The 13,002-nt window shown below is 38.5% G+C and overlaps 1 long non-coding RNA gene across 1 annotated transcript; it reads left to right on the top strand.

The window, feature by feature from the left end:
• The first annotated feature begins 390 nt into the window (after positions 1–390).
• LOC142177551 (uncharacterized) lies at positions 391–5,813 on the top strand. The gene is made up of 3 exons (XR_012706075.1): positions 391–731; positions 831–900; positions 5,613–5,813. It is a non-coding gene; the product is annotated as an uncharacterized LOC142177551 (long non-coding RNA).
• Positions 5,814–13,002: the final 7,189 nt, after the last annotated feature.

Raw genomic sequence — 13,002 nt, 5'->3', positions numbered from 1 at the left:
GTGTATTTTTAAATTACATAATTAAAATACCGACCGACTTTGGTCAAAAAAACCGACCAACTTCGGTCGGATTTTTGAATTTCATTTGTAGTATAATTATATCTTAAGAGCACTTTAATATTTACTGAAGTTCTCTTTTTGTTTTGCATAATAGAATGTTTTGACTTTTCATTGTTGAAAATTTTTAGCTTTACAATGAATTTGATGCATGTTTGGTGTAAGTAAGGAAAGAATTAATATGGAGTAGTAGGTGGCGACAATAATTTTGCTAAAAGGATGTGTTTTACCTTTTAATTCTTTTGTTTTTATTGTATTTATGCTTCATATAGTCTAATCTTCAATTGAGGATTTAATGTGATTTCTGTTTCCATTACTTTGTGTCATATGATACAACAAATCAACATAAAATGAAAAAAGAAACTCCAAAGCCTTTTCTCAACTGGCCTCTTCTTCTCTGCTTTCTCTCTCAATACATGTATTTCAGTTCACAAGCATATACGTATATGAGTCATGATCTATTAGTAGATTCGGGATGTTTAGAAACATATATACATTACTCATGCATAATTATTAATGACCTTTTGATGACAGTTCCAATGGTTGCGTGAATATATTCATTGAAATCGGAAAGAAATATAACAGTTCCCATTTTATTTGAGAAGTTTCAAGAGTTTAAAGTATCATTCCCGATGGCTTGTCATGTGAAAATGCATCCCTGTATTGTTCCTCAGGTATCAAGTTTCACTCTTTCATTATCTTTATTTTGTTTGCGATTAAATCATCTTTATTTTTCTGTATTTCTCAGTTCCAACTGTCTTTTTGAATAATAGATCAAGATAGAAGTTGAAAAGCGTCAACATGAGTTTATTAGTTACTCCTGGAAAAGCCAAAACATGCAAGGTATCTACTCTTTCTTATAACACGAGAATTTAGGCGGCTTAAGTAAATCATACTATTAATTGTTTATTTGCACCTTTTTGATTATTTTTTTGGCTTGGATTTCTTCTTTCTTCTTTCTTTTATGCTAGGCTTTTTTTCTCTTTGATTTTCTTTGTGTTTTGGGCGTTGGTGTGATAAAGTTTTACAGCAGACAGATGCCGAAAAAGGAAATTGTCTTATAGTCTAGAAATAGTTTAACTGCTTTCATTATCATTATTTCTCGAACATTTGCATACGAGAAGGTTTGGTTTTATTTTTTCAACAGTAATAATAGTAATTGTTTAGTTTTGACAAAATTAATTGGTTGAAAGTTAATTTAGTCTGACTAGGGGTCTGAGATTTAATGCCAACGTCAAAACGGTAGATTGTGTTCAGACACCCTTTACCGCGGATAAATTCATTTCACTAGCTAGAGTGAACACATATGTTAAATGAGAAGTTTGCATTTGAGATTCGTTCGACTATACTTTCAAATTGGCTTTTTGGATAGTTTTGAAACTTTTCTCTTTGATAAGTAAAGAGTTTACTCGGTGTTGTATCAGTTCCTATTATTACTCCATGTGATAGAGTTCTTTGTGGCTTCCATCCAATGTCTGCGCATTTAATTAATAGCTGAATAATTGTGACACAATCTGATCATGGATAACTAAGGTTTGTCAATTTTTCGCTGTGTATTTCCTTATAAATCTTTATTCAGTTTTGAATTACTCTTAAAAGTACAAGAAGATAGAATATATATCTCATTTGACGGCGGTACTTCGGCAACCATATGAAGTTGAAGGCGGTACTTCTGCAACTTCACTAACAATTGAGCTAATTTACTGAGATATTTGAAATCTATAAAAGAGAGACTAACTGCTTGATGATTTTGCAGGAATTGATGAGATCTCAATGGGTATTAATAATAAGAATTTAATCATTATCCGGGCAATTGATCCAGTAAGTGTAGTGAGCAAACTAACAGATTTTTGGCCACCACACATAATCTTATGAGTTGGACCACCCAAATGAATAATAAGAGAATTAAGGAGGAACTAAAGAAAGAAGAAGATAATTAGGAGGAGGAGCACAAGAAAGAAGAAGCACCAAAAGAGGGAGGAACTAAAAGGAGCCTAAAAGGGAAAAAAGATGCTAAGAAAGAGAAATCCAAGAAAGAAAACCTGAAAAGGAAGAAGAGAAGAAGCAGAGGTATAGAATAGTGAAGCCATATTAACCGAGGTGAATATTGTAACGATCCGACTTGTCATTTTAAAAATTAACGCCCAGTTCAGTGACTTAAGGTCTCGAGTAACTTCGCAATATGTATTATGACAAGCGGGTGTGGTCGAGTTTGATTTACTGAAGATTATGAATTTAATTAAAAGAACAATCCTTATTTAGAAGTTTAAATGGAAAGAGTTGATCGGAGAGTTGACTTTTGAGCAAACGACCCCGGAATGAAATTTTGATGATGTCAATAGCTCTGTATAGTGATTTTGAACTTAAGGGCGTGTCTGGAAAATTATTTGAAGGTCCGTAAAGGAATTTGGCCTGAAATGGCGAAAGGTAAATTTTGGGAAGTTTAATCGGGGGTTGACTTTTTGATATCGAGGTCGGAATCCGATTCTGAAAATTTGAATACCTCCGTTATGTCATTTATGACTTGTGTGGAAAATTTGAAGTCATTCCGGATTGATTTGATGTGTTTCGGCACAAGATATAGAATTTGAAAGTTCAAAGTTCATAGATTTCGATTTGAGGTGCGATTCGTCGTTTTGATGTGGTTTGATATGATTTGAGAATTCGACTAAGTTCGTATGATGTATTAAGACTTGTTGGTAGGTTTGGTTGAGGTCCCGAGGGGTTCGGGCGTGTTTCGGATTGATTTCGGACCATTTTCCCTTCTTTTTTCATTGTTGTATTCTGCTGATATCTGGTGCCTCAATCATTCATCGCGTTCGCATGGCAAGTGTCGCGAACATGTAGTGCATTTGGATGTCAGTAACATTTTCTTCATCGCGTTCACGTACGAGTGATCGCGTTCGCGAAGAGGAACTGGGAAGCTAGTAAAAATTTACTCTTCGCGTTCGCAAAGATGAGGACACGTTTGCGAAGGGTGGACAGGGTGTGCATTGCGAACGTGAGAAGTGTTACGCGTTCGCGAAGAAGAAAGGAAGCAGCTGGGGACCATAGGCGTTTGGCCTTCGCATGGTGTGTGTCGCGTTCGCGAAGAGAGGGGACAACAAACCTTCGCATTCGCGAGGCTTGTGTCGCGTTCGCGAAGGGTTAAATCTGGGAAGTCAAGTTTGTGCTTCGTGAACGCGAAGCATTGGTCGCGAATGCAAAGAAGTCCTATCTGGGCAGAATTAAAAGTCCCAAAAAATGGGGGTTTGAGTTCATAATACAAAAATCAAATTGGGAGCTCGGTAGAAGGCGATTTTTGGAGAGATTCTTGCGTGGGTGTTTGGAGTAAGTGATTCTTATCCAGTTTTGATTAATTTCCATGATTATACCTTTGAATCCATCATTTAATTCGGATTTTAATGGATGAAAATCAAGATTTTTGTAAAATCTTCCAAAAATAAAAATTTAAGATTCGGAGGTCGAGTTGTTATTAGAATTCAATAAAATTGGTATGGTTGAACTCATATCGGAATGGGTATTCGGAACTCATATCGGAATGGGTATGGTTGACTTATTGGAATAAATTTTTAAGTCGACGTATTATTATCCAGAATTATTTTCGATGAATTTTAATAAAGTTATACAATTAATTTGGATAGATTTGAGCTGTCTGGAGGTCAATTCAAGCAAGAAAGCGATTTTGGAAAATCCGCATAACTTCAAAAAGGTAAGTGTCTTGCCTAACCCCGAGTGAGGGAATTACCCCTTAGGCATCTAGTCTTATGTGCCATTTGTGAAATGTGAAAAGCCGTGTACGCGAGGTGACAAGTACGTACTCGGGCTTATATGTGCAAAATATATTGAGTTCAAGTCTTAGGCATATTGTGTATTAAATTGGATATTTGTTGGTAGTTATTTAATCATCTATTGCCATGCCTCAATTCGCATTTATTGAACTTATTTTTATATGACGATTTGATGTGAATGTTACTTGTATATTTATGTGAATTCCGTGAGTTTGATGGTTTGATACTGTTGGAATTTAATTTCATTATGATTTTTTCCTATGAAAATAATTAATTAAGCAAACTTAAGAAGATGTGCTTATATAATTATTTAAATTTGAATTAATGAAGGCTTTGCTTTATGCTGAATAATTTCTATCTCTGTTGATTTATTTTTGTGGTGTTATACACATTGTGTGGAGCCTTCAGCTATTTGTTATGAAATTAATTTACTTGGTTGTATTTTTGAAATTTTAGTTGTGGCCATTGGGCAAATTGTGATATGAATTGATTTTGTTATGTTGCCGTGATAATTTTCCATGTAAATTGTTGTGTTGTGTGAGTTATTATTTTGAGGAGATACGGGTGGCATTTCACCGTTGATATTATGTGAGTATAAGGGTGGCATTTCACTGTTGTTGTGTTTGTTGGAAAATTGTCTGGGCGGAGCGATAAGGGCGGCTATAGGAGCGATAAGGGTGGCAATAGGAGCGATAAGGGTGGCTATTGATATTGTCAGGGCGGAGAGATAAGGGTGGCTATAGGAGAGATAAGGGTGGATATAGGAGAGATAGGGGTAGCTATTGTCAAGGATCGTATATGATGATGAGGAGTGGTTGCATTGGTGATTTTTAAGTGATGTTGTGATTTTTCTTGTATTTATTTTTATAACTTGTGCAATTTGTCTTGTTGTTAGTAAATTGATAATAATCTTATTTATGTTGAAATTGGGAGCCTGTGGCTATTGCCAGACGGATTATAAAATGAAATGTGGGCACGAGGTGCCGTGAGTAAATAATGAGGATATTAGCACGTGAATTATCCGTGCAGTTGTGATATGAAATGTGGGCATGAGGTGCTGTGATCAAATGATAATGATATTTGGCACGTGAATTGTCCGTGCAATTGTGATATGAAATGAGGGCACGAGGTGCTAGAGAAATATAATGATTTAATTATGGGCATGAAGTGCCGTGTAAATATGAAAAATGGGCTGATAACCATGTTTATGAAAAATATGAAAATGTGCCGAGACCCGTGGTTGAATGATTATGAAATAAAGTGTCACATGGTGACTTTTTAATTGAAAGAATTATATTCAAAATATTTAATTGGAAGGATTTCTATGCAAAAAGATTTATTGAAAAGGATTACATTTGAAAGATATTTATTTAAAGAAATTATATTTGAGAGAAATTTATTTAAAGGAAGTATATTTGAAAAATGTTTATTTGAAGAATTTATATTTGAAAGAGAGTTATTTGGAAGAATTATATGTGAAAGATATTTATTTGAAGGATTTGATTTAATTGGGTATAATTGTAATTATTAATTATTGAGCGATATTAATGGTGTTCTTATTATCTGATGTGCATATCACTGGTGGTTTTATGTTGCCCTTATTGTTATTTGTTTTCTATTATTTTGTATATTATGTTGCACATGCTATTAGACTAGTGAGTGTCTTGACTATACCTCGTCTCTACTCCACTGAGGTTAGTCTTGATACTTACTGGGTACCGACCATGGTGTACTCATACTGCACTTCTGCACATTTTTGTGCAGAGCCAGGTATTGAAGATATCGGACTTGAGCAGAGTTAAAGCGGGATCATAAGGATTCAAGGTAGAGTTGCTTGGTCGTCGCAGTCCCTTAGAGTCTTTTCATTTCATTGTACTGTTAATTTTTAATCAAACAATATTGTATATTCAGTCATCGTGGTCATTCCATGTATTCAGTTAGAGTTCGTAACTCAGTACTACCAGTCTTGGGAGGTTGTATATTCACATTTGTACGCTGTTAGTTTTGATTACTTATTTAATTTAAAAAAAATAGCTTCAAAATGTAATTGAAATCGGCTTACCTAGTCTTAGAGACTAGGTGCCATCACGACGCCTGTGGTGGGATTTTGGGTCGTGACAAGTTGGTATCAGAGCTCTAGGTTCATACGTTCTATGAGTCACGAACGAGTCTAGTAGAGTCTTGCGGATCGGTACGGAGACATCTGTACTTATCTTCGAGAGGCTACAGATCTGTTAGAAAATTTTCACTTCTTTTATTCCTGTCGTGCGGATTTTTTGATTGTGGAATTTGAGCTTTTGTATCTCTATTCTCTAACTGATGGTGAGGACACGTGCTACCGGGTTAGCTGAACAGGCATTCGCACATACTGCTAGGGCTTCAAGAGGCTGGGGCCGAGGTAGAGGCCTAGGAAGGGCACGTGCCGCGACTAGAGCACCTGTCAGAACAACATTTGAGGAGCAGCCAATAGCTCCAGTTGGGGGACAGGTACCAGAAGCACCTGTTGTTACCCCCGGACTTCAGGAGACTTTAGCACAGTTCCTGAATATGTTTGGTACATTAACCCAGGCGAGATTGATCGTTGTTGCACCAAATATTCCGCAGATTGGGGGAGTAGCTCCGACTCCTACCACAACTCCAGAGCAGCAGGTTCACGTTGGTCAGGTTCCGTGTGTAGTACCGGTACAACCTGTTATTCCGGTTCGGCCTGAGGTCAGGCCAGAGGTATCAGAAGAAGAACAAAAGAGACTTGAAAGGTTTAAGAGGTGTAGTCCACCTACTTTCAGTGGCACAACTACAAAGGATTCCCAAGGACTTTTAGAAAATTGTCATCGTATTCTCCGCACCATAGATATTGTGGAAGTGAGCGGAGTTGCCTTTACTACATTTCATCTATCAGGCACAGCGTATCAGCGGTGGCAAATCTATGAAGAAGGTAGAGCAGCCGATGCAACACCACCAACTTGGGCTCAATTTTCGAAAATGTTCTTGAAGGAGTTTGTTCCCCAGACTCTCCGAGATGCATGGCGCACCGAGTTTGAACGGTTGCGTCAGGGCACTATGACAATGTCAGAATATGCTATCAAGTTCAGTGAGTTAGCCCGTCATACACCTATCTTGGTTCCTACAGTTAGAGAACGGGTCCGCAGATTCATTGAGGGGCTCGATTATGATATTAAAATATGCATGGCTTGAGAGTTTCAAACTGATATTCCATTTCAACAAGTAGTGGAGATTGCAAGGAAGATTGAGGGTGTTTTAGGCGAGGAAAGGGAGTCTAAGAAGGCCAAAAGGTCTCGAAGACTTGGAGGGTTCAGTGGATTTTATTCTTTAGCTAGGACCCATTATAGCAGAGACTCGAGCAGTCGGCCAGCTCAGTCTGCACATCAGATAACTCGGAATGCTCCAGTAAATTCTTACAATGCACCACCGGCACGAGATTCCTATAATGGTTATTCCAATTATCCAGCACAGACTCAGTATGAGAAACTGCAACCTCAGATGGGTTGTTATGAATGTTGTGATACTAGGCACATCATGAGAGATTGTCCCAGACTTGGGAGGGGTGGATTTCATCAGAGCACTCAAGCTACAAGCTTTATTCCAGTTCATACTCCACGTACACAGTCAGCTAGAGGTGGAGGACAGGCGGGTAGTGGGCGCCTAAGAGGTGGAGTCCCGACCCGTTAATATAATCACTATGATTTGGCAGAAGCCAATACACCAGATGGTGTCATTACAGGTGCAATCCTGATTCTGTTATAAAAGGATATTTTCCTTTAATTTGATTCGGTTCTGAATATTGAGGTGAGTCCTCCTATTATGCTCTGCTTATGGGTGAGCTTCGTAAATTTTGTGACCCACTTATATGTTTATCCCAGTTGGGAGATTTGAAGATGTGAGCCCGTGTCTGTCATTTTATTTTTGTACACCATTGAGGGCTATAAGTCCAAAAGTATTTTTTATTATTCATTATAGTGGGTTTAATGTGTTTTGGAATAATTGATTTCAATTTTTATGAATTATATGCCCTGCCGGTATGAGTGTTCATTATGTGTTGTGAAAACTGTTTATGAAATATATTGAAAAGAGGAAAGAAAGGAAATTGAAATTTCATTTGGGGAGCCTTAACTAAGGATAAAGCCCAAGCGTTAGAGGGGTGGTTATCGGCTATGGGATCTTGGAGGAGCAGTGGTGACGCGAGCACTATGTGGTCAGCAACAGCAGACTGTAATAGGGAGGCTGCGAGAGAGGTGTTAGGGGTCTCAATGGGCGTCTCTGGTGGGCACAAAGGAGACTGGTGGTGGAATGAAGTGGTCCAAGGTAAAGTGGAAGCAAAGAAGGTGGCATACCTGAAGTTAGTGGGGAGAATAGGTGAGGAGGAGAGGCGAGTGTGCATGGAGAGGTATAAGGAAGCTAGGAAGGAGGCTAAGCTGGCGGTCACAGAGGCTAAGACTGCGGCTTATGGTCGTATGTACGAGTAATTGAGGGAAACAGGTGGGGAGAAGAAGTTATTCCGGCTGGCCAAGTTGAGAGAGAGGAAGGCTCGGGATTTTGACCAAGTGAGATGCATCAAGGACAAAGATGGTAGAGTATTGATGGAAGATGCCCGGATTAAGAGGATATGGCAGACTTACTTTCATAAACTTCTGAATGAAGAAGGGGATCAGGATATTGTGCTAGACGAATTGGAGCATTCCGAGAGTCACCGTGACTTTTGGTACTGCAGGCGTATCGAGGCTGAGGAGGTCGTGGGAGCTATGCGTAAGATGAGTAGGGGCAGAGCGACCGGGCCAGATGAGATTCCGGTGGAATTTTGGAAGTGTGTGGGGAGAGCAGGTTTGGAGTGGTTGACTAGGTTGTTTAATATTATTTTTAAGGGGAAAAGGATGCTGGATGAGTGGAGGTGGAGTACGGTGGTTCCATTGTATAAGAACAAAGGTGATATCCAGAGTTGTAACAATTATAGGTGATACTACCTTGTCACGACCCAAAATCCAACTAGTTGTGATGGCACCTAACTCAACCCGCTAGATAAGCCAATTATCAACTATCCATCTCCAATAACAATTATTAAATCAATTTAAGTAAAGAAAAATCTTAATCTTATACATTCCCCAAGAACTGGTAGTACAAATCATGAGCTTCTAAGAATAGAATTTACAAAACTGGTATGAAATAATACATCATCTGTTTGAAATGTACATGAACAGATTTTTATAAATCTGAGGCTACCATGAAGAAGAGGCAGCTACCACCAGAACGCAGGTATATCTTCAGATCCAGCTCCCAATGAACACAGCAACATCAGTAGCCAACATCTATACGCAAGGTGCAGAAGTGTAGTATGAGTACAACCGACCCCATGTACTCAATAAGTAACAAACCTAACCTTAGGTTGAAAGTAGTGACGAGCTTTTACCAAGGTCGAGTCCAAAACCACTAGTCCACAACAGTCCATAACAACGTAGAACAAATAATACAAGAAGTAACTCAGAGATAAAATGCTCAGCTAAATCATGATTTCTAAAAATAGTTTTTCCTTTCAAGTACATTAGTGAAAACATAAATCGTTTACCGAAGTTTCCAAAAATATGAATAAGTTTGAAAACAATAATTTTCCCATAGTCCTTTCAATAATAAATGAGATGTTTCATTTTCTTTCCATAACCCGTGTAAAACAAATGCATTACTATGCCCATCTGTCAACATATGTGAGAAATCATGAATGATGTGATACTGTACGGCATGAGAAAAATACATCTCTATGCATGTATGTCATGTGTGCATGTCAATGCAATGTATCTCAGAGATGAACTCATGTACTCACACTCTCAGAGTACTCAATCTCACTTTCTCACACATTTCACTCATCATGCCCAATCACTCGGCACTGTATATAGCCAATCCGGACCAGGGAAGATCCATCCCGGAATATACACATCAATTGATCATCAGTCACTAAGTACCAAGTAGGGCCAAATCAGCCCGTGGTGAAGATCCATATCTAGGTATATAATACTTCGGACAAGATCCATGTCCAGGGAAGATCAATCCCTCAATAATATCAACTGCGCTCACTGGGGGTGTGTGCAGACTCCGAGGGGCTCCTTCAGCCCAAGCGCTATAATCCGCACGGACAACTCACATGCCATAGTAACAATATCAGAATCAATCAGGCACTCGGCCTCACTCAGTCATCCATCTCTCTAGTCTCTCTCTCACGGGCTCACAATGTCATGAAACTAGACCAAAAATGATGATATGATGTATCAATAAATAACAACAGAGACTGAGATATGATATGCATTGAAATGTATATGACTAAGTATGAAATTTTAATTTAAACAAATAGTTCACAGCAATATGACCTCTGTGGGTCTCAATAATACTGGCACATAGCCTCAACATGATTTTAATATGATTCTCAGCTTAATTTCTTTAACACATAAAACTACATAGAAAATGCCAAGATTGTGAATACAAAATTCCATGGAACCAATTACGTCACAATTTCTATGGTGCACACCCACACGCCTGTCACCTAGCATGTGCGTCACCTCCCAACAATTTACATAATACATATATTCAGGGTTCATACCCTCAGCTCCAAGATTAGAAGAGTTACTTACCTCGAACAAGCCGAATCCAATATCGAGCAAGCTAAACAATGCTCCAAAAATTTCATTCTGCGCGTATCAACTTCTTAACGACTCGAATCTAGCCACAATAAATTTGATTCAGTCCACACAATTTATAGGAATTAATTCCATATCAAAATACCAATATTTTCCCACAAAATCCGAAATTACACTCTAAAAATTATTCGTGGGGCCCACGTCTCGGAATCCGACGAAACTCACAAAACAATCCGACAACTTATCCAATTACAAGTTCAACCATATTAATTTCACTCAAATCAGACTCCGAATCGGTATTCAAATCTCGAAAATTTATTTTATGAAATTGTAGAAAATTCCTCTGATTTCTCTCGAAACATCAATATTCTAACGCCGAAAACGAAGATTAATTCATGGAATACAATCACAATGGAGTCAAGAACACTTACCCAAAGTTGTGTGGAAAACTTCCTCTCCAAAATTGCCCAAACCGAGCTCCAAAATCCGAAAATTGTGAAAAATAGCGAAACCCCGAACTTAAAGGGTTTTGTCCATGCTTTTCGCACCTGTGGAGCCTGGGCTCGCTCCTACGCAACTGCTTTTGCGGGAACAATGCCGCACCTGCGCAAAAACTTGCTTCTGCGCCCAAGACCTTTGCTTGTGCGGGGCCGTAGATGCGCCCCAAGTTCTCGCTTCTGCGATCAATTCCAGCTCAGCCTTCCTTCGCTTCTGCGACCAATTATCCATTTGCGGACTCACATCTATGTTCATTCTTCCACAGATGCGGAAACACAAGAGCCAGCAGCCTTCAACAATGCAATATGATACGAAATTGATCCGAACCTTGTCCGAAACTCACCAGAGGCCCCCGGGACCTCAACCAAATACACTAACAAGTCCTAAAACATACCACGGACCTACTCGAGGCCTCAAATCACATCAAACAATATCAAAATGATGAATCGCACCTCAAATCAAAATTTATGAACTTTCAAATTCTATATCTTGTGTCGAAACACATCAAATCAATCCGGAATGACTTCAAATTTTGCACACAAGTCACATTTCACATTACGGACCTATTCCAATTTCCAGAATCAGATTTCGACCCCAATATCAAAAAGTCAACCCCTCGGTCAAATTTTCCAAAATTCAACTTTCGCCATTTCAAGCCTAATTCCACTACGGACCTCCAAATAATTTTTCGGATGCGCTCTTTAGTCCAAATCACCATACGGAGCTACTGGAATTATCAGAATTCAAATCCGAGGTCATTTACACATAAATCAACATCCGATTAACTTTTACAACTTAAGTTTTTAATTTCGAGACTAAGTGTCTCATTTCACTCCGGAATCCTTCCGTACCCTATCCAACTAATCCGGTAAGTCATAAAATAATCGTAAAGCATAAGTTGAGCAGTAAATAGGGGAATGGGCTATAATACTCAAAACGACTGACCGGGTCGCTACATGTAACCTATCTGGATAGCCCAATTTAGAGTATTATAGAGTATTAAGTTCCGGGTCATATAAATACATTGGGCCCAGTCTTCAATTGTACAGAACATTTTATTTTTCTCTTCTGGTATAGAAAGGATCTCGAAGTTTCCTCTCAAACTAAACATGAAACCTAAATTTCATTCTTCTGATTTTACATGATTTCTACATATTTACATAGTATCAGAGCATAGATTCCAGTGAATCTCTCTCCCCACTTTCGATCGATCCTACCCTTGATGAGTGTAGTCAACATTTTCCAATCGCGATAGTGTTTCCTATATCTGCGATTTTTATTTAGGGTTTCTGCTAAATTCGGCATGTTTCTTCCGATTTCTATATACTAAGGCTTTTTGTGGTTTGGTTCTGAGAAGCAAAACACTAATTTTGGAGGATTTCGTGGATTCTTCTCAAATTAGGGATTTTCCGTCCAGCTAGGTTTTCCTCGGAGTTTCGATTGGTAAATCTGTGGTCAATTTTGAAGGTTCTCTTTTCGGTTGCAAAACAGAGGGTAATCTCGTTCATTCTCACAAATCTTCTTGCATGCCTTTTTTTCTGTTGATTTTCATTCACTTGCTTTAAAAATGCCAAACAAGAGTTCTGTATCTTCTACACATGTACCTACTCACGTACCTTCTAATGTCCCTCGTGAGCCTCCTGTTTCTCGCACAATATTTCACAAGGATGACTATACTCACCCTTTCCATCCTCTGTGTGTTCATCCATCAGATGTGTTAGGAACTTCTCTTGTTTCTACTCAGTTTGATGGAAGTGGTTATGGTAGTTGGAGAAGGAATGTCCTAGTTGTCTTGTCGATTAGGAACAAACTTGATTTTATCAATGGGAATTTTGTGAGACCTCCAGATGGTTCTCCTCTTGTCAGACAATGGCAGCGATGCAATGATTTGGTTGTCTCCTGATTGAAAAATTCTTTGTCTAAGAAAATATCTCGAAGTGTAAAGTATTATGAATATGCTAAGGATATATGGTCAGAATTAGAAGAGAGATATGGAAAGGCAGATGGTGCTAGGGTAT

The sequence above is a fragment of the Nicotiana tabacum genome, chromosome 23, assembly GCF_000715075.1.
Source record: "Nicotiana tabacum cultivar K326 chromosome 23, ASM71507v2, whole genome shotgun sequence".
Lineage (NCBI taxonomy): Eukaryota > Viridiplantae > Streptophyta > Magnoliopsida > Solanales > Solanaceae > Nicotiana > Nicotiana tabacum.
This window is presented reverse-complemented; position numbering and strand designations above follow the sequence as displayed.